The following is a 27,519-nucleotide window of genomic DNA, read 5'->3' as shown; positions in this document are numbered from 1 at the left end:
TCTTCTGATCTCAATAAGTTAGGATCCCTCTTCCATCTCTGAAATGAATAAGTGTTATGCACAGTTTTGAAAATGAAAAAAGAAAAAAACAAAAAGCCAAAAAATTTGAAAAAAAAATGAAAAATGAATAAGGTGAAAGAAGAGAAAGGCTTCCTACGCAGAGAGGCGATGCAAGTAACTCCGCCAAGGTACTAACCAGGCTCGCTGGTAGTGGAGCAATGCTTTTGTTACTGTGTGACTCCACTAGGGTACTATCTAGGCTTGCTGGCAGCAGAGAAACACCAAAGATGAAACTAAGACTCTGACGACTATATTGCTTGTGCACCAATATACCCATCAACCCCAATCAAAACAACTATGTTTCCTTGGCTTGGAATGTGTTTCAATCGACCAAGAGATTCACAGATGCTACATCTTACAATGAAGCAAGTGTGAAAACCAAGACACACTGAGAACTGAACAATACTTCTGGAGGTGTTAGACTTGCTTTTCACAAACAAGGTCCATTCAAAGAGCTAGAGTTCTACCAGTGTGCCTCCAAGTGTTGTGGCGGCTACAACCACCCTCCAAAATTTTTCCTTAGCTTTGTTTTGGAGCCTCCCTACCAACCTTTCACAACAGCATGTCTTGCCTTGTCAAATGCACAAGCTTCATTGATTTTCTTACATAATGACAACCTATCCGTGAGAGCTTGTTCCATCCCCCTCACAGGTTATTTCTCTGGACTTGGTCTAGCTGTAGGCTGAAGAGCTCCATCAAGAAATTGTGTAATTCTGTCTGGAAGCCTGCGGGTTCAGGAATTGCGCAAATTTTCCTGTGACTGTTCACTGAGAAAATTGCACAATTCCTCCTAGCAGGGCGACTCAGCCCAGAAATTTTGCAATTATGGGTAGAACTCAGCTACTCTACCTAGAAATTGTGCCATCCCTTTGGGAAGATAGCCTAGATCCCTTCCAAAAAGGCGCATTTATTCCCCTCAGCGGAGCAGACCGATGCATGTACCTTCAGGTTGACCGGTTCCCTTAGAACTGAGCAAAATTGATTTGCATGTATGGACTGCTTCACCCAAGGAAGCATGCAAAAGGCATCCCTTGATTTAGGGATCTATTTTTAGCAGCTATAGGTTACATGCAAGGATCATTTCAAAAACCTCCCACCAAGTGTTGCCTGTCCTAGATTTGTAGCATGTATGTCACAACCTCAATTTTATCAAAACTCATCAACTGGACGCTGCAGAGCTCATTCCTCACATCAACCTTGCAGCTCTGATATCTCGCATTACATCTAGGAGTCATTGGCACATTCAGCTCAGTTGTCTTGGGGTAAGCCCGACTTTCATGTCTTGCATTGCGTTTTTGTCGCTTTTTGTGTTTCGCTTTGTGTGAGTGTTGTATACTTAATTTCAGTGTGTGATTCATGTCATTTTGATGTATGTTAGGATGTAGAAGCACCGTTTTAGTTTTCACTCGCATCTCACTGTTGTCGCATGCATGACACTATTCTGCACGAACGGTTGTTGTCGTGGCGACTCGCTTCAGAAAAATGCATGCTTTCCCATTTTCAAAATCATGCACTTGTTGTTTGCATGTATGATCATTCACTCTTGTTTGCACTCATCTCACCATCAATTCAGACTTCTCATGTTTCTAGTCGCCCGTCAGCCAGTCTAGGCTACCTTGGCCTAGACTGTACCTTGCCCTGCTAGCACTATGCATTTCCAGAAGTGAAGGCTCTCCCTTCCCTCCAGAAATTGCACAATTCTAGCCCAGCACTGGCCTCAAAGGTTCCATTGCGCAATTCTTGGAGGTAGTGTCATGCTGTCCCCAGAAACTGTGCAATGCAGTTTTCTGGTTGCATGTCACTGCTGGTTGAAATTGTGCATTGCGCAGTTTTAATCCTCTGCAGGTCATGCTGGACTATGCATTGTGTAGTTGCAATACTTAGTTAGCCTCTTGATAGCTCATAATGTGCCTTGTGCAATTTTTCTGGTCAGTCTCCCGACCTCCAGGCGGAAATTGCACAACCTTCACGTTCAATCACGTAAGTATGTTGCAAGTCAGTCCTTAAGTCTATTTTTATTTTCAACTGACAGATTGCTTTCCATGAGTGTTTTTATCTCTCCAAGCATCACAGGTGTTCGTTTGTCTCTCAGTAGTACAAGTACAACGATGTCTAGGAGAGCAGAGTCAAAGACACTATTAAGAGCACAACTGAGGATGGATCCGGTCAAGTGTCTATGAACTTTCCTATCCATGAAGACATCAAGTTGTTCATGTACAATGATATCAAGATCAATGGTGACGACATCATAGCAAGCAGCACCATCAGCAGCAATAGAAGAAAGCACACCTGCACATGACAAATGCAAGAGGAGGGTTGTTGACAGCATAGAAGCAGAGAAAAGCTACAAGTGGTTAGCTCCAGTATTGCAGCAATAATGTTGCAACTCTTGGGGTTTACTTCTTTACTTTTATCAACCCAGTAGTTCATAACAAACTTGGAAGCGACGGTGTTGTATACACAAGTACTAGCTCTTACTGCAGGCTGTCACTTGATCGGCTGGCACAAGTTCGCTAGGAGCTTAAGCCAACTTCTATGAGTTTTCAGAAGAAGCTTCTACTGTGATGGCAGAAGACTAATTCTACAGGGGATATTCTACTTGCAGAAAGAGAATGAAAACTAAAATGGAACTCAAACCCTAGCAAACCCTAATTGTGCAAGAAAAGAGATGGAAACTACTAAAGTGGGTGCCATTGATTACTGAAAAGGTAAATTGCATTTATTCAAGCTACTTCTAAAGAGAAATGGAAAGAAGTCATCTTTTTTCAATCTTGAGTATTTTATGGCGGATTTATTATGCTTGTGATTTGACTAATTGTGACTATGTAGTGGTTTGTTGGCAAGGGAAAATGGAATTGGCTTTTGTAGATGATGAGGAAGGTGTGGAGAGGTCCTAAGATGTCCCTATCACCCTTCTCAAGACTTCCATTGCAATCATACTTCGAAAAATCACTTGCATGAACTTCTATAGCAGGCTGCAGGGGATCTAAAGAAGATTATACAAGAAGATCTACAAGAGGAGGCCGAAAGTGATTTTTGGAGGTTTGAAGGTGGAAAACCAATGGGAAAAGGGAAATGATGGTTGGATGAAGGTGTTGAAGGGTTTAGGACTCTGTTGATGAAGATCAGGAATGAAAGAGATGGTTGGATTTGTTCAAAGGGTAAGAAAGCAACCTTGTGAAAAGTGCAGAAATTAGGACAATTTGGCGAAATGTGGTGAATGAGTGAAGGAATCTGTGAAAGATGAGTTGGTACAGGTTGTGCTATGGAGGGATGACAAGCTGGAATGTTTTTCAAGTGAGCTGCACACCTACTTCTTAAAATTGACCCAAGCAAGAACCGAAAAATAGAGTTTGTCTAATTTGACCTAAAAACAGAGTACTGCTAAACAGAACTTTATGAACAGAAAATTATGTGAGAAAGCCATGGTAAATGAACATGAAATGGTCTAAGCATGTGAATCCAAGAAAATATCAGCTTCTCCAACTCAAAACATCACACTAGCAATTGCATGAAAGGAAAAAACTTTGTTTTTGGTGGCAGCAGTAGTGCCTTGTCCTCAATTCATGGTCCCAAGGAGGGAGAAAGGGGATCAAGACCTGCTGGTAGCCTTTTTGGATCTTTCTCTATTACCACAGCAAACTATTTAAGCAACTTGAAGCAAGAACAACTAATTTAACCATCAAAAGCAACCTATTTTACCAAAGCAAGATTTAACCTAAACAATAGAAATCAGCTTATGAATGCAAGAAAAAAACATATAAATACACAAAGGAGGTGCTAGGAACTTGGGTTGGGCCCTAACCCAAGAGTTGTAGCCCTCTAGAAAGGATCAATGATGGTTCAAAGCTCGATTCATCTTCATTGATCAAAAAAATAATAGTTACATCACAAAACTATCTGCAAAAAGAGCTCGAAAATGAGCTAAGTACAAGGCTGCACAAAAGTGTGAAAATAGACTATGAAATGGCTAACCTACTAAGGCTTGAAGCCTTCTTATTTATACAAGTGGGGACTCCCAACAGTCCTCCTAAACATAAGGAACTCGGCTACCTAAACTAAAGATAACAACAGCGTCTACTAGACTTGCTCGGCTGCCCCTTTGGATCATCATTGTGGGCCTTTGAACTCTGAGCTGCTGGTGGAGAACTCGAGGAAGGGTTCATTAATGTAAGAGACACCCCTCCTATAAGTCCTCAACCTTGTTTCCTCGAGTTTGGTTGCTAATCTGCTCATAAGTGCCTGGTCCTTGTCCAAAAATGTCCAAAAATATGCAATAAACACTCATTAGAGTATGTGGCAAAGTGACTATCCCCATTCACTCTTTTGACATAAATATATTCCAAAACATGCACAAAACTATTGAGAATGGTGGATTAAATGAAAATAACAGGAATAATGAGCCAATATAGTTACCCATTTGTGGGGCTCATCATCACCCCCCTGCTGAATGGGTTGCTCATCCTCTGAGCAACTAATCCAGTTCTTCATCCTTGATAGCTTTAACAGCTTCCCTGACATCCCAAGCCTCTGAGGTGATGTCCTCTTCCCTGTCATGAAAACCTGTCTTTCTGTCCACTTCCTCCCATTATTTTTGTTCTTCTTCTTCCTTAACCCCTTCCAATAGTCCTAAGAGTAGTGGAGGACTGAACTTAAGGCAAATCCAGTTGGCTTTCAAGTTTTTCATTGATTATTTGTATAGAAGCACTCTCACCCTAGCCTCCCTCATTTTAGTTGGGGAGTGATACTCCCTGATCTTTAAGCTATATGAAAATGTATTCCACCTTCTCATGCAAGCATGAAGGTAGTCATTGCCAAATAATCTCTCCATATCTTCAAAATGAGCGATAGCTTGTGCTTTCCTTTCAACATAATCAGGGAGAACTTGAGGATTTCTTGCAAGGTGTTGATGAGCATATATGAGAGTTGAGGGGTCTTCTGGTTTGGCCCTTATCATCAGGGGCTCACTTAGCTCTTTTGCCATGATCTGTTGAATTTCCACTGCTCTCTTTTCCTCATGGCTCATCCAAGAAACCATAGCCATGAGCTGTAGGTCTCCCAATGCAGCATTCGGATCCCAAAAATTCATATCAAGGAGTGCCATATTGTGTAAGTAAAATTCTGCTAATTTGGCTTTATCCTCGGTTGAACTAGTATCACATAAATGCATAAACTGACCATAATTTTGGAATGGGATTGTGCCCCTTTGGGCCAATGTTTTAATCTGGAACTAGAGCCATTGGTCTTTGAGATATAGTGCATAGGATCTAGCTGGTTGCCTGCACTGCAAGGCCTCCATTGCCCAGCTAGCCATGCAGGCCATCTAGGCTTCCCTTTCCTGCAACTGCTATTTCAACATCAGCACTTCAACTGCTGCCTAAGATTCTCTTTCTTGCTGCTGCTTTATCATCATTTCAACATCAGTCTGTGGCTCTTCCTCTTGCTACTGTTTCTCTGCTGCTTCATCATCTACTAGGGAACCTTCTTGCTATTGCTGCCCTTCCAAGATTGGCAACTTGTTTCCCCCTTGAGTTTCCTGTTGCTGTAATTTATTTTTTAGCAGTTCATTTTCCTCCTATAGTTCGGCTCTTTTGATGCTCTCTAGGTGCCTTACCATGCCCAACTCCCTTCTTAATTCTTTCAACTGTTCTTCCATGTGTCCTATATCTTCAACTCCTTTAGATTTAGCAATTTTCATCTAGGTGTGGGTTCTGACCCTTTCTTGTTCTAATTCAAAGAAAAGAGGTACAACGAATTTTTGTGGGATGATCTTCCCACCTTCTAGAATATTGTAATAGGGGCCTAAATTAGGCTAAGGGCTTGGTTCAGGTATCTATTTGGCCTTGCTTTCCTCTTGTGACTGTTCTACTGCCTTTTCTTCTAATTTTTCCGTCTCTTTCAATTTGGCCAGCGTTTCCTGTAGAGAGGTTTGAGCTTCCTGTAGAACTACTTTGGAGTCCATCAGTTTGATTCTTTCCTTCCAGGTGGAAGTTTTGGGACTCCCTCTCTCATAGGTGATAGAGATTTTGGAGGGGGATTCCTCCTTTTTCTCAGTAGGTGCATCCTCAATTATTATAGGTTCTTTTGATGGTGGCTGGGGCTTGCCCACCTTAATCCTGGTGCTCCTCCTGGCTTTGAAATACATGGATGTTTGTCTTTTTATTTTTCCCTTTTGTTTTGCTGGAGTGCTCAATGCAGCAAGCACAACTGCTGCTTCCTTTGCCAATGTTTCAGGGGATGTTTCTTTCTGTTGTTCTTTTCCTTCATCTTCTACTGTTTTTGCTTGTGTCTCTGCTACCTCTGGTGGTGTCTTCTCTTTTTCTTGCTGGGTCCCTGCCTCTCCTGTGGCAGTCTTTTTCTAGGCTTTCTTGGGCTTTTTCTTCTCAACTTTTGTTCTTTTCCTCTTCTCTGTCTTTGAGGCTGTTTTCTTTTCTGCCTTAGGTATTACAATGGATTTGTCAAGTTTCTCCTCTTCTTTCTACTTCTCCTCTGTTTCCTGTTCCTCCTCTGTTTGAATATTTTGTGTCTCCTCATGAATTTCTTTCTCAATTTCCTCTTTCTCTTCCTCCTCCTCACTGCTAGATGGGCTAATGTCCTTAGTCAAAGTTTTGATGTCATCTTCTCTGCACATATTCTTGAAAATTTCCCAAGCTATGGGGATGGTGTATGTGTGTAGGGCATCTTCCAACAATAATTGAATGAGACCATGGTGGGCCAGCTGGTCTAGGACCCCTACATTCAGCTTGGTGCCACACTCTATCAAAGACTAGAGGAGGAAGTATGGGAGACTGAGTTTTCGAATTTCAGGTAGGTCCATCCCATATCTCAATTCATGCAATAACCTAAAGTGATAACCATAAACTATATTGAACCTTCCTTCACAAGTGATATACATCATTATCTGGTAGCTAACTTCACTCCATGGAGGAGGCAAGCTTGTCCTTCTAACCCCATTTTTATCCTCTACAAGATGCTCCTCAGGTTGAAAAAATGTCTTTTTGGCAACCTGTCCCAATGTTTTTTCATCCTTGCTCCAAGGGAGCCCAAGTGGAAGACCTATGATTCTACTGATAAAATAAAGTGTAACTTTAGGGTCAGACCCCTGAAACTGACTGTAGCATGTGTTTTCGAATGGGGTCTTAAGGACATAAAAAATTCTTCAGTCACCTCATCATCATATCCATGAATTCTTTCAAAGAAGGACATCCAATTTTCCCTGGTGAAGAGGGCCACCACCTCAGGGTGCTCATGCAACTTGTTGGATTCCAAAGGCTCCTTTCTCATAAAACCTCCTAGCATGGTATTTTGTGGTTTTTGAAAGTGCTCAAGTGAGGAAAAAACAACAATTTCCAAAATCAAGAATAGAGGGACAGCTAAGTTTTGTTTTTTTGAAACTGTAGGAGGAATTTCCCATGTTCTCCTTCTTCACAACACCAATTTGCAATTTTTCTTTTCTTCAATCTATTCTCAACCTGAATTTACTTCTTGGTTCTTGGAAGAAATCAATACTTTGACAGAACAGGGACTATATAAAACAGTGGTTTTCCATAGAGTAAATAGACTTGCAACTTTCGTTTCCTCCCCAGGTTTGATTTCTATGATTGCATCCCCTTTTTCAGCAGAATGTGAGGAAGAAAAAGGCAAATTTTGAACGCAGAGAAGGAAATAGAGAGACTGTGTAGAACTCAGAAAAGACACAACAGACTTTTGAATTTCTCTTTCCTTGTCTTTCTTCAACCACTACTCTATTTTTAAGCCACCACCTTATCTGAACATATCATATGTAGAGCAAGTTTTCGAGCCTACCTCATTCCCAGCTCGAATTTGACAAAAATTATGACTTTTTCTGCAATAGAGCTGCTCTCTGTTCTTCCTGTAGAAGGTGTTCCTGCTCTTGTAGAATGCAATATTGCTCCTATAGAACCCAATAGGCGGGAGGGTTATGAAAAACTAGGAGAAAACTACTGGTTCGCTACTCTGAAGGTGGTAGACGAGTATTGTATTCGAGAGCTTCATAACATGAAAATGAACCAAAGGGTGGTGGAGGCTTAGACCGCACTGTACTTAACTAATGGCATAATCTGCAGTGAGGAGATGAGGTGGCCGGATGGGTACGTTATCCCCATCTGAACCGTTGGTCCTACGCCAGTGTAATTATGGTTCTTCATGTCGCCTGACTGCCATCACCTCCCTTACTCCCATTATACGCCGCCACCACTACCGGTTCCAAATGTTTTCCCCTCGAGTTTACATGCCACACGTGCTGACTACGTATCTGATCGGCAATTTGAATTAGACGTGGCTTAACTGAATTCCACAAGGGTGTGTGAACTGAATGAGGGTGGCCAATTAGAGGGCCACCGATTCCACTTAATCATGACCATTCCCATAGTTCATGCAGTTTTGAAATAATATTCATGCAATCGAGGAATAGGTTTAGCCACTTACCTGCTTAGTCATTGTTGTGCTATGCATACTTTGGACTTTGGCACTTCATTTCCTCATTGTTGTTGTTGCTAGTGCTTTGCATGCTCAGCCTTCATTTTATGCTGATGATTTCTCGATCAAGATCTGCTCCTTACATGCTTCATACATCCTACTACGCTGACCCTGTCTCTGGAGTTTGTTTTTCAAAGGGATCAGCTGCTACAGGAATCCTACAGGATTTCCTGTAGCTGCTTCTCCTTCTAAAATTCAGGCTAATGCTTGAGCAGGCTTAAAAAGACAGCTAACAAAGGTTCTAAATGAAAGACATAGCAGCTGGAAGGTATCAGGTAAGAATAAGCAAGAAGAACGCTGCTACTTTATTTGTCATCTTTTTTTGTGTTTTCAGAATGAAAAAAAAAAAAATTATGTATTTTGTCTATGCAGGGAAAGGAAAAACGAGTGGAAATGTGGGTGTGTAGGGATGACATGGAGAGTTAGGCGGATGGATGGTGGTAGGGAGGTTCACAGGCCTTCTAGATGAATTTCCAACCCTCGGGTTCTTTTCTAAACTTGATTTTGGCCTTTCTGTAGTTTCTACAGGATCCTCCTGTAGAATACACAGAGTTTCCTGTAGGATGCGAAATTTTTAGAACAAATGAGACTGAGGCCTGGAAAAGGATAACAGTGATGGAGGGATGGACTATGAAGGGTGCATGCAGCCTGGCCCTGTCATTTTCTCTTGTGTGACATTCCTGCAACCTGCAATTCATCCAAAAGAAGTTAGGTTTTTTCTTTTTTCTTTGTTTTTCTTTTTTTTCTTTTTTTTTGAGACAACTGGGGCGCCTCCAAGAGGTTTTCACCCTCACTGCTTGCCCTAAGTGCCTCCAAGAGGTTTTCGCCTAGGGATATTTTATTCCTCTTTCTATTTTTTCCCTGTTTTTTCTATTTTTTCTTTCTTTCTTTCTTTTTGTTTTTTTTTTACTCTTACTCGGGATGTGGGTGGAGTAGAGATAGGGACCTGCTCCACTACCAACACTGTTTTTCCCAAATTCTCAATGAACTCTTGCTTGGAAAGGGGCTTCCTGTAGATCTTCAATCTATGCCCATTAATGAGCATAGGGATGGCTTCTTCATCTATGGTCCAGATAAGGACTGAACCATTGTCAATGTATTTTTCTACTGCATATGGTCCCATCCATCTTGTCCTCAGTTTTCCCTTGAAATCTTTATATCTTGAATCATACAATAGTGTCCAGTCTCCTTGCTGGAATTGTTTTTCTTTGAGGTGTCTGTCATGCCATATTTTTCTCTGAAGTTGGACTAACTCTGAGTGGAGTGGGGCCTAGATTCTCTATTCATCCAATGCATTTAACTGAAGCAATCTTTCCTTTTGTACCTGGCTAAGATCTAGGTCCAGCTGAGCTGCCATCCTTAATGTGTTATATTCAAATTCTATTGATAGCAAAGCCTTCTTCCCATAGATCAGCTCATAGGGTGTAAATCCTGTGGTGGTTTTCCAGGTGGTGTTGTAGGCTCAGGTGGCCTCAACCAATCGATCTACCCAATATTTTCTGTTGTTGTTCACTACCTTAGTCAAAATCCCTTCCAAAGCTCTATTGGTGACTTCCACCTGTCCATTTGCTTGTGGATGATAAGGGGTGGAAGTTCTGCGCTTAATCTTCTGGTGTGTGAGTAGATCTTCGAACAAATTAGAGGTAAACTGACTTCCTTCATCTGTGACTAATTCTCTTGGATAGCCAAACTTGTAGAAGACATTTTCCCTCAAAAAATTATCTACTTTCTCTTCTATTGCTGCTTTGATCGCCTTTGTTTCTACCCATTTTGTCAGATAATCAATACACACAATGATGTAAGATTTCTATTTTGAAGGAGGGTTGATAGGACCCACAAAGTCCATGCCCCACTTCTCAAATGGTTCGAAAGTCACTTGAGGTTGCAGGGGCGTCTCATCCCTTGGAGTCGGTTTCCCGATCCTTTGACATCGGTCACATTGGCTGATGTATATCCTGACACCTTAATGAAGAGTGGGCCAATAATAACTTGCCTGCAAAATTTTGAAGGCAGTCCTTTTTGCTGCAAAGTGACCCCCACAAGGCCCATCATGATAGGTTAGGAAGATGTCAAAAACTTCCTCCTCCCTGACACATCACCTCAAAACCTGATCTGGGCCAAGTTTAAAAAGATTGCCCCCAATCCAAGTGAATGGGGCACTTTTCCTCACGATCTTGCTCTTCTCTTTTGAGGACAAGTGTGGCGGAAACTGTGTTGAAACCAAGTAATTTGCTATATCAGCAAACCATGGAGAGAGTACTGAAATAGCAAATAGGTGTTCATATGGCATTTGATCATCCACCATTCCTTCTTCACCTGTAGGCAGATCTAGTCTAGACAGAAAATCAACAACAACATTTTCCTTACCTGGCTTATCAACAATAGTCAAATCAAATTGCTGCAATAAAAGTAACCATCTGATGATACTAGCATTTACATCTGGTTTATTCATCAAATACTTAATTGCAGCATGATCAGTGTGTACGAATGTTTGGTAGCCAGTGATGTAGTTTATGAACTTGTTTAGGGAATGGACTACAGCTAGGAGCTCATTTTCAGTTACAGTGTAGTTTAATTCTGTCTTAGACAGGTTTTTGCTGACAAAATATATAACATAAGGAAACTTCTCTTCAACTTGCCCTAAAGCTGCTCCTATCACTTTGTTCAAGGCATCTGTGTGAATGTGGAAAGGTAGGGCCCAATTTGGACCTCTCAAGATTAGGGTAGTTACCAACTTACCTTTTAAGGCATCCAGAGCCTCCTGATAGTTGTCGGTCCATATAAAATCAACATCTTTCCCCAAAAGACCAAACAACGGAGAGGCTAGCTTACTAAAATCCTTAATGAATCTTCTATAATACCCTGCTAAGCCTAGAAAACTTCGAACATCTCTCACCTTTTGAGGAGGTGGGACAATTTGGATGATAGCAATCTTGTTGGGATCCACCTGTAATCCTTGCTGAGAAATTGTATGACCTAGCACGGTCCCTTCAATCATCAGGAATTTTCATTTTTCAAGACTAAGGGACAGGTTCATTTCAATACACTTGGCTAAAACAATCTTCCTGGAAGTTAGAACCATAAGGGGTAAATTCATCCACATAGATCTCCACTGAGTCATGAACCAGTTCAGGAAATATGCTCAGTACTACTCTCTGGAAAGCGGCAGGAGCATTGCACAACCCAAAAGGAAGGACCCGGTATGCAAAAGTACCCCATGGACAAGTGAAAGTGGTCTTATCTTGGTCTTCTGGGCTGATTTGGATCTAGTTGTACCCACTAAATCCATCTAGGAAGGAGAAGAACTTCTTCCCTACCAGGCCATCTAACACTTGATCTATGAAAGGCAAAGGGAAATGGTCCTTCTTGGTGGCCTTGTTTAGTTCCTGATAATCTACACAAATTCTCCACTTCCCATTTTTCTTTGGCACTAGCACCAAAGGAGACACCCATTCACTATCAAATATGGGGTAGATGAATCCTGCATCCAGCAACTTTTGTAGTTCTTCCTTGACATTGTCCTTAAGGGCTAGATTCATCCTCCTTTGAGGTTGCATAACTGGTTTACAATCTTCCTTAATGTAAATGTGATGAGTACAGACAGAAGGGTGGACTCCTTCATTTCCTTATAACTCCAAGCAAAAGAATCCAAGTGATTCTTCAATAAGCTACACAGTTCTTTCTCCTGAGGGGTGGACAGGGATGAGTTGATCTTCAAAGTTTTTTTTGGGCCAAATTCCACATTCTTAACTCGGAGGGAGGTCAGATCAACCACACAGAGATCAACTAAAGGATTAGCTTGGGTTTCTTCCACCAGCTCTTCTAAGGGCAACACACTGGGGGGTGGATTCTGAATCAAGTTCTCAATAAGATCATCCTTGGTTTGTGGACCGCCCATGGTAGCTTCTACTATACACAATGGTGTGGAATAGACTTCATCCTCATCTTCCTCCTCCAACCAGATAGGTAAATCATGTTCTAGCAGAGGTTGGGTAGGGGGATAGAGAACTAGATGTTTGGACATATTCCCATTCTTGATTGTCACGTTCCCAGCTCGACAACTGATGTAGGCATCTACAGTAGCCAACCAAGGTCTTCCCAGGATGAGAGGATACCCAGTGAAATTTGCCTTTGGTTGGAGAACCAGGAAATCATCATATTACTCCCAGGAATCAATAGAGACCATGACATCTTCCACAATCCCCTCAGGGGTCACGGTGGAGCGGTTTGTTAACTACAATACTGTCGAGGTCTTTCTTAGGGAACCCTGAAGGTTGAGTTTGAGCATAGTTTCCCTAGTCATCACATTAATGGCAGCCCCTAGATCAATCAAGGTATGGGGGATTATGGTTCCATTGATGTAGACATCGACTACAGGACTCCCAGGGTCTAGATATTTCAAATAAATTACCTGCCCCAACATCAGGTCAGATAGTTGTCCTATGACATTGATAGTTGGGCCATCTCTCTTTCGCCTGCTTGGGTGTTTGAGGCACTTCTCCTTGATCATCTTGTTGTATATAGGCACATCCTTTATGGCTTGGAGAATTGGTATTTTTACACATAACTGTTTTGATTCTCCTAGAAGTTCAGTTTCTTCAGGGGTCGGTTGGGTGGTTCCAGTTAGTCTCTCAAGAAAGGGTGGAATGACTTTGGGTTCACTTTCCTGTTTTTCATCCTCATCCTCCTTAGGAGGAGGTTGGCTATCTAGGAGAACCTTCCCAGATCGCAGGTTAATCTCCTGAACCTTCACAGCATAGGTTGGGCATGATGTTTCCCCACTATATACATGTTAGGCCTATCTGTTGTTGGGGTTCGGGTTCGGTTGAGCAGGTATTTGGGGTTTTCTTAGAGGAGCAGGAGGTAATGGTTGTGGTTGAGCAGGTGGTGGAGGAAAAAGAGCAGGAGGAGAGTTATTCTGGGGCCTCCACCCCTGATGAGGTTCACTCCACTGAGGTTGTGGTTGAGCATAAGGATGAAATGAATGAGTAATTGGAGGGGCTTGGTATTGAGGAGGATATGACCAAAGAGGGAGTGTGGACCAGGAAGGATGAGCAGGGGGACCCCAAGAAGGCATGGAAGTGGCTTGATTGAGGTTGTAATAGCTCTGGGAGGTCGCTTGCATTCCCTGCTGGTAAGGTCTCGGCCCATGTGGCCTCCTTTGGGCCATGAAATAGAGTGGTTTAGTGGCTCCTTCAGCCCCTTGATATGCAGCTTTGATTCCGGGCAAGGAAGGGCACTAATTCATAGGATGGTCTTGTTCACAGACTACACACACTTCTATAGAGTGCAATGGACATTCATTCCTAGGGTGCTTTCTCGTGCACCTGGGACAAAAGATGGCCAAAGCTCTCTTGGCTTCCTCTTGTTTCCTTTTGATATGCAAGGTATCCATTTGCATGGCAAGAGTCTGCCTCACCTCACTCTTGAAATCTTCTAGCCAATTCTCAAGTTCGTTTCTAAGGGATGAACTGGATGTGGAGGTACTGGCTAATGGTTGACTTCCCCTACCTCTCTTCCTAGCTGACCTGGAATGGTTTCTAAACACAGTCTTTATGTCATCATAAGGTAGTTGATAGATGTCTCCCCCAGCCAGCAAATGGAGGGTATCTAGAAGGTCTTCAGGGACTCCTCTGAGTAGAACCAACTTCAGAGATTCAAGGTCAAGTGTGCACCTGGCCCTTTTATAACTGAGTTGAAACCTCTCTTCATAGTCTTCTAAAGATTCATCACTACTCATGGTCATTCGAAAGATTTCTTCCTTGGTTTCCCAATATTTGTTGTTAAAGGCTTGCTGCATCTGAGCCGAAGTTATGATATTGTTTCCAGGTAACCCATGAACTAGTGCAAGGCTGCATCCTTGAGGGTAGAAGGAAATAGTTTCAACTTCTGCTTGTCTTCTGCATAGTCACAGGTTCAACAGAGAATAGAAAATTCAAACAAGAAAGTATCAGGATCTTCGGTAGTTAGTCCATGGAAGTGAGGTAGGGCTGAAGGACTTATGTTTTTCATTTTTGTGTCCCCATTGGTCTCTCGAATAGGAAATGCACCTTCTATTCTTTCCCCATTCCCTCTAATGTTTCTGTTTTCAGCCATGGTCTCAGGAGGAATGGTTTCTTACTCTTCTTTTGTTGTAGGATCTTTATATATCTCTGGAGGTTCGCCTATAGGATCTTCTGGATCACTGCCACCAAAGAAGAGAGAAGGGTGACTTAGTGATGTGTTGGGGGTGTTGGGTAGGAATTTTTCGAAGTTGTCTCTGTTCCTACGAGGCATGAAAGGAAATCTCTTTTTTTGGGTGATTTTTGTGCTTTTTTCTGCTTGTACTTGCAAAACTAAAATGGATTGAACAGCAAATTGCAACTAACTGAAATGAATCTACTTTGCTGAAATGAAATTGCAAAATTGAAATGAAAGCAGGAAATGTCTAATCCACTCTTGCTGAAATTGAATTATAGAATTGAAATGCCTAATCTAATTTTGCAGAATTGAAATGAAACAACTACTCTACTTTACTTTTATCAACCTGGTAGTTCGTAACAAACTTGGAAGCAACGGTGCTGTATGCACAAGTACTAGCTCTTACTTCAGGCTGCCACTTGATCAGCTGGCACAAGTTGGCTAGGATCTTAAGCCAACTTCTATGAATTCTTAGAAGAAGCTTCTATTGTGATGGCAGAAGACTAATTCTACAGGGGCTATTCTACTTGCAAAAAGAGAATGAAAACTAAAATGGAACTCAAACCCTAGCAAACCCTAGTTGTGCAAGAAAAGAGATGGAAACTACCGAAATGGGTGTCATTGATTACTGAAAAGGTAAATTGCATTTATTCAAGCTACTTTTGAAGAGAAATGGAAAGAAGTCATCTTTTTGCAATCTTGAGTATTTTTATGTGGATTTATTATGCTTGTGATTTGACTAATTGTGACTGTGTAATGGTTTGGTGGCAAGGGAAAATGGAGTTGGCTTTTACGGATGATGAGGAAGGTGTGGGGAGGTCCTAAGATGTCTCTAGCACCCTTTTGGAGACTTCCATTGTGATCAGACTTCGAAAAATCACTCGCATGAACTTCTACAGCAGGCTGCAGGGGATCTACATGAGATTCTACATGAAGATCTACAAGAGGAGGCCGAAAGTGGTTTTTGGAGGTTTGAAGGTGGAAAATCGATGGGAAAATGGAAATGATGGTTGGATGAAGGTGTTGAAGGGTCTAGGACTCTGTTGATGAAGATCAGAAATGAAAGAGATGGTTGGATTTGTTCAAAGGGTAAGAAAGCGACCTTGTGAAAAGTGCAGAAATTAGGACAATTTGGTGAAATGTGGTGAATGAGTGAAGGAATCTGTGAAATATGAGCTGGTATACATTGTGCTATGGAGGGATGACAAGTTGGAATGTTTTTCAAGTGAGCTGCACACCTACTTCTTAAAACTAACCCAAGCAAGAATCGAAAAACAGAGTTTGTCTAATTTGACCTAAAATCTGACCTAAAAATAGAGTACTGCTGAACAGAACTTTATGAATAGAAAATTATGTGAGAAAGCCATGGTAAATGAACATGAAATGGTCTAAGCATGTGAATTCAAGAAAATATCAGGTTCTCCAACTCAAAACATTCATACTAGAAATTGCATGAAAGGCAAAAAACTTTGTTTTTGGTGGTAGCAGTAGTACCTTGTCCTCAATTCATGGTCCCAAGGAGGGAGAAAGGAGATCAATACCTGCTGGTGGCCTTTTTGGATCTTTCTCTATTACCACAATAAAATATTTAAGAAACTTGAAGCAAGAACAACTAATTTAACCATCAAAAGCAACCTATTTTACCAAAGCAAGATTTAACCTAAACAATAGAAATCAACTTATGAATGCAAGAAAAAAAACATATAAATACACAAAGGAGGTGCTGGGCACTTGGGTTGGGCCCTAACCCAAGAGCTTCAGCCCTCTAGAAAATATCAGTGCTGGTTCAAAGCTCGATTCATCTTCATTGATAAAAAAAATAATAGTTACATCACAAAACTGTCTGTAAAAAGAGCTCGAAAATGAGCTAAGTACAAGGCTGCAAAAAAGTGCAATAATAGACTATGAAATGGATAACCTACTGAGGCATGAAGCCTTCTTATTTATACAAGTGGGACTCCCAACAATCCTCCTAAACTTAAGGAACTCAGCTGCCTAAACTAAAGATAACAGCAACTTCTACTAGACTTGCTCGGCTGCCCCTTTGGATCATCATTGTGGGCCTTTGAACTCCGAGCTGCTGGTGGAGAACTCGAGGAAGGGGTCATTAATGCAGGAGACACCCCTCCTATAAGTCCTCAGCCATATTTCCTCAAGTTTGGCTGCTAATCTACCCATAAATGCCTGGTCCTTGTCCAAAAATGTCCAAAAATCTGCAATAAACACTCATTAGAATATGTGGCAAAGTGACTATCCACATTCACTCTTTCACATAAATATATTCAAAAACATGCACAAAACTATTGAGAATGGTGGAATAAATGAAAATAATAGGCAGAATAAGTCCATATAGTTACCCATTTCTGGGGCTCATCAATAAGTTCAAAGTAGATCCACCCATGATGAAAGCAGCTTTGGAGATTGAAGCTATGAGGTGACTGTGTAGCGATAAAAAGGTGTCTTTTGAACTCCTAATTACCTTCACATTAATTATCAACCCAGGGACGACTTTTTATTTCAAGAGTGTACTCAGTCTGAGGCAGCTATTTACTCAAGAGTAATGTTTTGCAGTATAGTGCTCAAAATCCAAAAGTAAATGAAAGCTGGAAATAAAATCTACTTACAACAAAGCACTTCAAGACTTAAATCATGCATTCGGAAAAATAAGCAATGTATCAGTCAAGGGTCCATTAGCAATAACTCATCCCTTTGGAAACTGATGTAACCAAAAGTAATCAAGGAACAACTCATCAATCTGGGGACTAGACAGCAAATGCCAATGCCCACTACAGTTTCAGATCGTTCTTCACACCAAAGCAAAGATAATGTGAATAACAGGGAATGGAACGACATATAAGAAATGGAACAACAATTAAGAAATGGAATAGCAAGAAACTGAAATGTTCTTAAACTAAATCATTCACTCAAACAACCATCAATCGAGGATACAATAGCAATAACTCATTCCTCTGGATATTGATGCAATTGAAATCAAACCAGAACAAGACAATCAATCTGGGAACGAGGAAGCAATAACCAATGTTCTCTACAGTTGACAGTCCTGCTTTAAAGCAATCAAAAGGAAATCGAAACTGAACTAAAGCTGCCTTTGAAAGTAAACTAGGAAAACTCTTTAAAAGCAAACTCTTGCAATTAATCAACCAAACTGAACAATGAAGTAAATGGACAACAAACTTATAATTAAAGGAATTAAACAACGAATCATATTTAATAAATCTGAACAGCAAACTCTGATTAGTGGAATCGAATAACCAACAATCTGAAATGAACAGCGAAGCTTTACATTTGAAATGAACAACATAACAATATAAGTTGAAAAGGATAGTAATCTCTGTTATGATGGAAAAGAACAGCCACGCGATTCAATCTCAACTTGTGCAATAAAACAATTCCATAAAATATTCTAACAACACACTATAAAAACATGAAACTGTAAAATAATGCAATTCAAAATAATATGAAATAAATCAAACCATCACACAGCAGCAATTGTAAAGATATAATACACAACAGCAGCGTACTCCACCAGAGGCTGGGCCCTTAGCCGCCAGCGGATGCTGCTGGGCTACTTCAGATGAAAAGAATGAACAACAACTCCCAAATCAGGTATTAATCATTAAATGGTAAAACCATTACAACAGCAGCAACTTTGAGACTTATAGCCTGAAACAATCATTTCTTCCTCCCATCCTATCATGAATTCTTAATTCTAAATCTCTAATTCTAAATCCTCAATTCCATCATTTTTCCATCATTCCAATCCCCAAATCATCCCCCTCTCTGATCTTTGTTTTCAGTTAAATAGAGAGAGATCAGAGAGAAGTTACAATAGGGATAACTATAACATGATTTCTATTACAAAATTGGATTGTTTCCAACAAATTGATAAACAAGAAGATGTATTTCCATCCAGCTTTCAACAAGAGCAAGACGAATTTGGCTTTGCAACTAAGATTTGGAGGACGGCCGCAACAACAAATCTGAGAAAATCGTGCTCAAAGAACCCTGCGTTTCTCTCAGTACAAGCTGAATTTGGGCAAATTTTTCTCTCCTAAAGTTAATTAGGTCCGTTCTAGACAAAACCCATGTTCCATATTTTCCAGATTCTGCTTTATTTGCTCAGAATCTCAACCACAAAACCGTCACTTCTTATTCCAGCAAATTTCTGAGTTGGCACTTTTAATGATCAAATCTTCAATCTGGAAATTATCTTGGAGGCTAAAAATGGTGAATAATGTTACAACTGATTTATTAAAACTATCATTGATAAAATCATGCATAATCATCAATTTATTAGAAATAAAGGAGAATAAATAATATTCATTCATAGAAGCATAAATCATCATAAAATGGATTTATATAATAAATTATAATAAATGACATGATGAAGAATAATAGAAATGGGTGGAATAAGTGTTCAAAAGTGATAATAATAATGGCATATGAATGGCCCAGTAGTGACATCACAACATGAAGATCACGTGAAGGTAGAGAATGGAAAAAAGAAGGAGTTGCATGTGCTGAAGCAGCAACTCAAGGAAGAATAGGAGGTTCATAGACAGAGAATGAGTTGTAGTAGGAACAGGTACCGCAGGGGGCCCAACATGCACAGATGGATGAAACTACGTCCGTACAAGTTATAGATCCATCCTAGCAGCTGGCACGAAGCAAACAAGGTGATCATTGTCATTGATCGCATGCAAGGGAATTTAGCAGCATGCATGTCATTGTGTGCACGCATGCAATACCACCCATTTGGCACACTCACCAAGGCGAAGATAAGAACCAAGTCCAACTGGAGTTGAACATGTATTTTGACAAGTTGATGTGCATAGCCACTAGCACATGCTTGGAGATCAATGCAAACACTATGCATGAACATGTTTCCAGTTCAGTCGCACCTAGGATGACCATGCACATGATATCAGACGAATTGGATGGAGGAGCCATATCAATGTACCCGGATGCAATAGAGGCAAGAGTTTGCTTTAGCAATATGTCACCATTGAGCACACAAACACCATCACGGACCACCAAGCTTGGCATCAGTTCACCACCATCAACCATAACAAGGCTATCAAAGAGTTGGTCTCACCACAACAGTTCGAGTGTTAGAGATGTATTACATGGCTTTCTCAAGATGTTTTGTCTCACATGGGTACATGTGCATTGTAATGTAACGTCTGGTCAAGTGTAAATTCAAATGTCGATAGTTGGATGTAACAGTCATAGAGTAGATGAAGAGTCATGAGGGTAGATGAACTGTCACAAAGGGGAATGTCAAGGGCCACCCCACCCTTTTCTATAAATAGCCCCTCATAACTCATTATAGAGGCTTTTGGTCAGCCAAGCTTCGATAGGAATATCTCAAAGAAAGCTTGGACAGTATTGTAATGCGCCTTGGCTTCTCCACTGTGCAGAGCTAGTATATCTATTTGGAGGAGCAGGCATTTTTGGCTATAACATTCCGCTATCGGAACTAGTGGTTGGACATGGATGTATTGTATGAATGGAACTTACACTTCTTAATATAACAAAGCCAGTACATGTCATGCATATGTTGTATTGTATTCTAGCTATCTGGTTTACTCTAAATGATATATGTATTTGTTTGTTTACGCATGCATGTATGGACTATTCTGTATAAGTATGTATGAATCTTTCTTAAATGTGATGTCTGTTTAACCATCACTTTGGATTTCTCACTAACTTGCCTTCCATTTTGTGATGCATCTTCGCTCGTTTGTTCCCTTCCAAGCCACGTACTATTACAGGTTTCCAAGGGGCACCCTCACCTCACCCTTAGTGTGTTAGAACCTTTCATGCACCTTCCTTGACTTACTGTAGTTGTCACACCCTTGCTACCAACAGGGACATCTTACTTGCCTCTGTGCCAAACCATGGTCAAGGCATTGCCATACGACCCACTGCTGGGACTCCTACACCAAATGGTCTAAGGTCTAATTGGGACTTCTTATTGGGCAGATCCCCTGACATGTTGGCGGGTCCACCACCATCAACAGAACCTCTCTTTCTTCTATCTAGTGGAGGGCCTCCATAATCTTTGTTTCTGAAACAAGGCTAATAAGAATTGTGTTCTGATCCTCAGGAACTATTTTGGAGATGTTTGTTGTGATCTGGTTGATGGATTCCCTACAATGAGGAAGAGGATCTTACAGAATATCTGTAAAGTAAGTTACGGGTTCCTTCTCAATGTCCTCATGTTTCACCACAGTTTTACGTGCTTCATTACGAAGAGAGGTGATGTGATTTACGACCCTGTTTTGTACTTTTGATATGTGGAAGAGGTGCTTCATTCCCCATATTTGAGACAACTCATCCATGATTTTTTCTTCGAGTATATATCCTCTTATTTGTAGCATCCCTCCAGCTATTTGGTAAGAGTTCCTTCCCTCCCTTCAACCTCCTCAGTGGGATCATTCAGAATAATCTCTTATTGAAGGGTAAACATTTCCTTTTATAAAGTATTTTTTTCATGGAATATGTTGCCAAATTGGTCCTTGTTCCATTTTTTAGGAGGATATTGATCTATTTGAGATTTTTTTCAAAAACATACAATTTGGATCCTCTAATGTTTCTTATTCCTTTCCACTAACTTTCAATTTTATATATGAGAATGGGATCTAAGGGTCAAGATTGTTCAAACCTATAGGTGCACGCGAGAGGCTTGCCAAAGGTTTTCCATGATAGTGATTGGGCCATTGGTTTGATATCAATTAAGGGACAATCTCTGCAGAGAAATCAAGACCTCCACTGATGAGTTGTTCTGCCACCAGAAAGAAATCTAGGTGGGAGGAAATCTGCACCAAACCCCCTCTTTTGTTATTCCAAGTGAAGAGGCCATTGGTTGTCTTCATGTCAACCATTCTTGTTTATTTTATGAAGTTCCTTAGGTCTTCATATTTAGGATCTTGATGTTTCCCACCTCCCATTTTTCTCTCAATGAAGTGATGATGTTGAATTATCCTCCGATTATCAATTTGTATGGTTCTAGCTAATCATTTAAGGAGTGTAGGTGCTTGGAGCATATCCTTCTTTTTGGATGGGGCTTGAGGTCCATATACGTTGGATAGGAATCCATGAAAATTTGTGCTTAGGAAGTGAAAGGATGCGATGAGGACAAAAGGAGTCATAGACAGAAATTCCATACCTATTTGTGAGGGATCCTAGGCAATCCTTAAACCACCCAAAGCTCTTTCTGCATCCACCATCATGCTTTGAGCTTTCTTCCATAATTTTTCCATTATGGATTCAAAGTATTTAATGGATAATTTTGTTTCTTCGATTAAGAGGATTTTCAAGAGATCCAGTTGGATATTCTACATAGAATACTTTTCCTGGAGAGGATATTCAGACCCCGCGTGTTCTAGGAGATTGTCTTCATGGGATAATGGTGGTTTTAGAGGAGTAGATATTTGATATCTTGTATTTTCCTGAGTCAACCAACATCCTTCCTAAGGTTTCCAATCTATGAAGTGTTGATTTTCATCCTCTTTTCTTGAAATCTTTGCTACTCTTCTTTCCATATTTGGTGGTGATGATTTGAACCCCTAGCTACATTTTGGCTTTGGATTTTTACAGCACAATGGCCAAAATTTTGATTTGTTTGGGAGGGATGGTGCTCATGGAATTCCTGCAGCAAGAATCTTTTGGGGCCATTGGATATATTCCTCCAAGATCAGTAAATTACTCATCCTCGACCATTTCGATGTTTTCTTCTTGTTGTAGAGTGCCCACCTAATCTGTGATGATGACGTCCATTGATTTTTTCATCTGTTCTTATGGTTGTTTTGAATGATCCTCTGGAAGGTTTCCTAATGCCTCAAAGCTATTACTAGTAATTTGACATTTGGGAGAGATGAAGGTGCTATGTTTCTTGGTGTGACATTTCTTGGAGGGGATCATCGTGAATCCCTTAGCATCTACTAGGTTAGAGTTCTTTGGGTCTAGTTGGATCATTCAAGGGTGTCACATGGAATTTGTCAAGGGTGCGGACACGACTGACCTTCCTAGAAGTCTAAGACATTCTAATGACAAACAAGACAAAATGGAGTGATCTTTCTCTAAATACACCTTTTACAACATGAAAACTACAAGTGTTTAGGCTTACCTTATTCCAAAACGCTGTTGTTGAAGTCCGTTCTTGACGATCCGGATGAGCTCCTCCTTCAAGTCAATTCCTGCAACCACAAACAATCAAACAATTACCAAGCACTTGCATTTCATATGATAAAACATATATTCAACATGCAGACCAAGGAACACATGAAATAACTCATTAACACAAGCTATTGAGAAAAATAAACCAGTTTGTATTAATAACGAAACAAAGAAACTCTTACAACCTGGCCTTGGTGTTGTGCAAGTTCCTCCCAGGGTCCATCAAGGGTTTTCCTCTACTTTGACAAAGCTCACCCTCTTCCAAGTAGAATCAAGTAAAGACAATCTCTCCTTACAAAGGCTCTAATGGAAGACCTAAATCCTGCAGCATTTACCCAAAGAAAATGTATAGCTCCAACCTCTCCTCCTTCTGGCTCAATGCCTTTATTTATAGTGCTGTAAAGAGGTTATTCAGGTCCACTATCAATGGGATCATCCCCCTCTATGGGTGGGATAGCTCCCTTATTGATGGGATAAGTTCCCCCTTAATAGAGATACATGAACCAACTGGAGGCACATCCATTTCATCAAACCGACCTCTAGAATGTTCTAGAAGTAACCACAAGTAACTTTTTCAAGATAAAACTCGCGCATTTTGCCTTTTACAGAGGGACGCACCTGTCCCTTAACATACAGAGCGTCCATGGACGCAGATTTTGTGAACATGGTCAACGTCCCCGCAGGTAAGGCTAGAGAGAACCTGCGACCCCAGAGATAAACATAGTTTTTACAAGACTTTCTCTCTTCTTTGAGTTTGAGATGGATAACAGAGGCATGAGACTTGCCTAAGAGGGTAGCATGACTGTTGATTTGAGCCATACTAACTGTAAGTAGTCAAGGTGACATTTTTTAGTGTAACAGATTGCCCCCTAAAGTGCGAAGCCTGGAATAGAATAGGGTTTTGTAATTCTAGGAAGGGTGAAGCGCTTTATCATTTCAAGGATTGCCTTGTGGATGGCCTGGTTGGAACCTGCAATTTTCAACACAAAATACATGGATAAGATTATATCATCACTGAGGTAGGCATTCCCATACTCAGATTCAAAACTTTAACTAATGGACTAACTATTCTGATACAGGAATGATCTTGCAGTACATCATTTTTATAGACTTTTGTAGACACAGTATGGACGCAGCCATCTGTTTATGATTAGTCTACATAGATAATGAATACAAAACTCCTCGCAGCCTGGATGGTAGAAACTAGATCCAGGGTCTTCACTTCTACTTCCCGAATTGGTACGATTCTAGCCATGTGATGAACATGGTAGAAACCACTTGATTACCAGTCAATGATGTAAACTGTTAACAAGTGTGAGAGAAACCACCAGTGATGTCAATGGTTCTCAAAGTACCAAGCACAACCCGTGAAATGTGAATAGATGTTTTGATGTCGAACACTTCACGGAATCCTCTGATCGAAAGTCAATGATGTAAACTGACGTCAAAGGCGAGAAACCTGCCATTGATGCATGCAGACTTCAAGGTACTGTCGATTCCTAAGTCATCTTTCTAGATAATGTGTCGATGTCGATAGAAAGCGACCCGTTGCAGGCAAGCCCGCAACACGAAATCATTGTTCAAGTTGAAGAAATGTTGCTGTAAGGACTGACTCAGGGATGGTCAAATGGATGACAAGTATTTTGCAGATGAAAGTTTTTTCTTGCAGACCTCTTGAACACATAACGACACAACAGATGGCTTGGTGACGTATAACTCAAAGTTAACCCCTGGAACCCGGTTAAAGACTTTCAAAGTGATTTGGTCAACTGTGAGGTAAAAGATTTCCCAACCCAGGTGAATGAAAAGTGTCGTGTTCAAGAGCGGTAATAAAGTTTCTTCTGAGACAAAAGGTGACAAATAGGTTCATTCTTCTCTTTTTTCCCCCACCATTTCTGGCAAGTACCTCTTTATTTTTAACAAGCTTGAGGAGGATAACATATGCTTGATTATAAGCTCATCCTTCGGACGAGTCCAACCTAGTTTAAATTCGAACCCTAGGAAGGAGTGGTTTGTTCCTGTTTGTAATTGAACAGGTCCTCTACTGTAAAAGTTTAACGAGCCCAGTATAGGAGAAACTCGGCGTTTTTCAATTTTAGAGAGTCTGAAAAAACTAAAGGAGACTCCACGTTGAACTTTTTCGTATATTTGTGTCCCTCAAGCCCGAAAAAGTATAAAATAATACCTGGGGGAACCGCTTGATCTTACGACCAAGGAGTACTTTCATAATAGTGTCGTTGACCTGAAAAGTAAAAAGCGATCAAGGACACATCGTTTTATTTCCTTATCGAGTTTGAAACGACAAAAACCCGGCAATCTTTTCCTGATTTTGCGGTCAGAAAAGAGCTAAAAGGGGACCGTCTTTTAATTCCGTTTTAACGAGTGTAAAAGAAACGCTCGGCGATCTTTTCATATTTTAGGAGTCAGAAAAGGGCTTAAAAGATGACTCTGAGGTTTCACTTTTTCGTAAGTTTTAACGAGTTCGAAAAAGGGATAAAAATGTACTCATGGTTTTCACTTTTTCATAAATTTTAATGAGTTCGAAAAAGGGATAAAAATATACTCATATGACCGAATTTCAATTTAATTTACGAGCAAGAAAAGACGGAAAGAACTCGGCATTTTCATTTGTTTTACGAGAATGAAAAATAGCAAAATAATCTCGGGATTTTCATGAGTTTAACGAGTCTTGAAAATAACTGAAATTGACTCGAGATAGGTTTCATTTTTACAAAAGCTTGAAACAGATAAAAACTATGCTTCAAATTAGTTTCATTTTTACACAAGCTTGAAACAGAGATAAAACTGTGCTTGATGCCCCCTAAGCATAACTGTTAGAGCGCATGCCCCCCAGCTTCATTTCATTCAACTAAGGTGGATGAAATGAAGGTTCAAGAATGAGATCATTTGAAAGACTCGACCTAAAACTGTAAGAAAATTATGCAAAAACTGAAATAACTAACCTAAACGTACAACCTAACATCTATGAGGTCTAGTCAAACTCTCGACTCAATTAGAGGAGGATTTGTTTCATTTTTTAACGAGCTTGACACAGGAAAAGAACTATGCTCGGATTCAGTTTCATGTTTATGCAAGCTTGAAACGAAAAACTATGCTTGTTATAAGTTCACATGCCCCCAGCATAATGATGCAAATCAAGGTACATGCCCCCCAAGCTTCATTGCATTCAATGAGGTGGATGGAATGAAGCTTTACTTTCAAGATCTTGGAAAGACTTGTGGGAGTTGTTTCATTTTTTAACGAGCTTGACACAAGACAAGGAACTTTGCTCATAACTACTCTCTACAATCTACCTAACAAAAACTTTACTCTAAAAACCTTGATTCATTTTTTAACGAGCTTGACACAAGACAAGGAACTATGCTCTAAAAACCTTGATTCATTTTTTAACGAGCTTGACACAAGACAAGGAACCATGCTCTAAAATCCTTGATTCATTTTTTAATGAGCTTGACACAAGACAAGGAACTATGCTCTAAAAACCTTGATTCATTTTTTAACGAGCTTGACACAAGACAAGGAACTATGCTCATAACTACTCTACAATCTGCCTACTTAACCTACCCTTGTTTCATTTGTTAACGAGCTTGACACAAGACAAGGAACTATGCTCAAAAAGTTCGCATGCCCCCAGCATAATGATGCGAAATGAGGTACATGCCCCCCAGGCTTCATTGCATTCAACCGGCTAGATGAAATGAAGGTTTAATTTCAATATTTAACTTGAAAAGGGAGTTGTTTCATTTTTAAAGAGGTTGACACAAGAAAAGAACTATCCTCATACCTGATTCATTTTTTAACGAGGTTGACTCAGTAACAGGAACTATCCTCCTAACCCTGATTCATTTTTTAGCGAGGTTGACTCAGAAACAGGAACTATCCTCAAAACCTTACTTTCTACAATCTACTTACATATCCTAAAGTCTACCTGATTCATTTTTTAATGAGGTTGACTCAGTAAAAGAACTATCCTCATACACTGATTCATTTTTTAACGAGGTTGACACAGTAAAAGGAACTTTCCTCGTACATCCTAATTTCTAACTATCTATATGACCTAAAAACTAGCTGATTCATTTTTTAATGAGGTTGACTCAGTAAAAGAACTGTCCTCATAACATCCAATTTCATTTTTTAACGAGGTTGAGAGAGGAACAAACTATCCTCGTACTCACTGATCATGTCAATGGACACACCTTGATCATGGCTTCCAAGAGATCTTCATCAGAAGGAAGAATAGTTCTCTGGAAGGAACACATGTCAAGGGACTCAAAAGGGATAAGAACATCGTGTTCAAGTAATCCCATAGAGTTTTCCATGTCAATTACCGGATCTACATCAACAGTGAGAGGCTCACTTACATCGGTAACTGAAAACATGGGACCAGTTGCCACATAATTAACCCGTGGCAGGGTAGATACCGCTTTAGAATCAGGAACATTTGGGGCTGTCATATTATTGGCAGTTGAGACAAGACTAGGGAACGAAAACTGGTCTACAGTCACAATATGTCCATTGTGAGGGAAAGACATCACGCGAAAGAGTGTCGATACGACA

The sequence above is a fragment of the Pinus tabuliformis genome, chromosome X (assembly GCF_031772625.1).
Source record: "Pinus tabuliformis cultivar Carrire ecotype Pingquan chromosome X, CPIR1, whole genome shotgun sequence".
Taxonomy (NCBI): Eukaryota; Viridiplantae; Streptophyta; class Pinopsida; order Pinales; family Pinaceae; genus Pinus; species Pinus tabuliformis.
Note: the sequence above shows the minus strand (reverse complement) of the source record.